This window comes from Octodon degus, unplaced genomic scaffold (genome assembly GCF_000260255.1).
Source record: "Octodon degus isolate 3935 unplaced genomic scaffold, OctDeg1.0 scaffold00244, whole genome shotgun sequence".
Taxonomy (NCBI): domain Eukaryota; kingdom Metazoa; phylum Chordata; class Mammalia; order Rodentia; family Octodontidae; genus Octodon; species Octodon degus.
This window is the reverse complement of record NW_004524820.1, coordinates 1,017,925-1,020,034: the sequence shown is the minus strand read 5'-3', so window position 1 is coordinate 1,020,034 and position 2,110 is coordinate 1,017,925. Positions and strand designations below refer to the sequence as shown.

The window sequence follows — 2,110 nt, the reverse complement described above, 5'->3', positions numbered from 1 at the left end:
TTTTGTATTTTAAGGAACAGTCTACAGGGTGTTCAGGGTTTCACTACTAGATCAGACTCATAGTGATTCGCCTGTTTACAGCCTCCCAAGACCTGGGATTACAGGTGCACGCCACCACGCCCAGTTTCCCAGCCACACATTTTAAACCATTATATTTTGGAGGCTGTTACAATAATTAAATCCTAACTGAATAATGCTCTCCTGCTTGATGACAAAGCTATTTTACAGTTTTTATGGTTATTTACTTCTTAATGATCAAAGTAATGCATCTTCCGATTCAATGCTAAATTCAGAATCTTTTTTCTTTTTATTTGGTACAGGGTTCAATACACAGTGGACTCCATAGTGATCTTCCTGTCTCAGCCTCCCCAGTGCTAGGATTACAGGCATGTACCACAGGCATGCACCACCACATCCAGTTTCAGGCCAGAACGGCGCCCTGCCTGGAGTTCCAGGACCAGCAAGGCATACAATACTGGAGATCGAACTCTGCTCTTGCACTTGCCAGGCAGGCACTTAGACCAATTGAGCTATCTCCCCAGCCCATAAACCCAGAATCTTGATTTAGTCATTCTATGTAACAAATAAGACAGCTCTCAGGCCATGTTAAGGTGGTGATGTTTGTTGTTTTGGGTGTAGAATACATGCCAAGCACATGTTTAACCACTGAACCATACCCCAGATCAGGGCCATTTTCTTAAGTCCAAAAATCATTACTACTAAATTGAGCTACAACAAATTAAAGGCTCATTCAGGGTTGTAGAAGTCCGGAAAGTCAGGACCAGCCAGACAGCTCAGTGGACTACAGTGCCTGCTTAGGCAGGCACAGGGATTGGGGTTTGATCCCCTGCTTACCATGCCAGCCCCACCCCCAGAGCTCCCTGAGACTGCAATTGAGAGAGAGGCAAGCTACTAACGCACCTGTAATCCCAGCGCTTGGGAAGCTGAAAACAAGAGGATCAGTGTGAGTCCCATCTGTGTAGTGAGACCCTGTAGACCCTGTACTAATTACATTAAAAAAAAAAGAGGAGTCCAGTAAGTCTATTGAGCTCCTTGACTATCTCACCTTTAAATGTCACATCCCTCTAAACTTCCTCAGCTACTAATTCCCTTGTTCCACTCTGCAAAGCCCCTATTCACATGCGGTTTTGCCCTCTCTGTCACAGCTCCACATCCCTCTGACAAGATAAGGCGTCTCAGCAAGTGCTTCCAGGATCCAGAGGGTTGGGGGTAGGGAACGGGACTGTGAGGGCAGAGTGGTTCTTCAAGCTTCACTTAGCAGTGATACAAGTCATGGCTGCTCATATTTTACTGGCCAGTGTCATGAGGCCACATTTAACTTCAAGATGACATAGAAGAGGGTGCAGAGTGTAACCTTACCATGTGCCAAGAAAGAGGTTAAACCAGCATAGCTGTGCACAACCTTAATCCCAGAGGAATCAAATTAATTTTTTTTTTCATGTTGGGAGAAAATCCTATCAGAAAGTGCTGGGGGGATCTTATTTTCACACAATCCTTTCAGTCCTTTTTCGGACTAAAACTCCAACTCCTTCACTTCCCTGTCACTTACCAGAAGATGAGCTAGTCTACTCAGGGCAGACTCACAAACCTACCTCTCTTAGTTTTAATTTCATATCCTGAAAAGAGATAGGCGTTGCTAGCAGAATCTAGTTAAAATAGTACATGAAAATGTTTCAGTGCTTTTCCCTTTTGTTATGGATAAACTTTTGATAAAGATGACCATTAACATCAGGATGCTGGCAAAATACACAGAGCGAGGCACTTCACATAGAAGCTGCTGTAAACAACTTGTGCCTTTTCACAAAAACACTCAAAACTTGCCTTGGCAGTGGAGGGGCAAATCCTCCACTTCCTGTCCTCTACTGCAATTAAACCCAGGACTTCTGCACTAAACTACACCCCCTGCTTATTTTTTACTTTGAGAAAGGGACTAAGTTACTAAATTGTCCATACTAGGCTTGTACTTATGATCCTCCTGCTTCAACCTCCCAGAGTGCTGGGATTACTGGCATGTACCACCATGCCTACCTCTGGAGGGTTCAATGTACCACCATGCCTACCTCTGGAGGGTTCAATTTCTTTTTTCTTT

The 2,110-nt window shown here is 44.2% G+C and overlaps 1 protein-coding gene across 2 annotated transcripts in view; it reads right to left on the bottom strand.

The window, feature by feature from the left end:
- The window catches only part of LOC101588202 (ubiquitin carboxyl-terminal hydrolase 45), a 55,577-nt gene that overhangs the window by 51,629 nt on the left and 1,838 nt on the right, over positions 1-2,110 (bottom strand). The gene's annotated exons all lie outside the window — the stretch shown is intronic.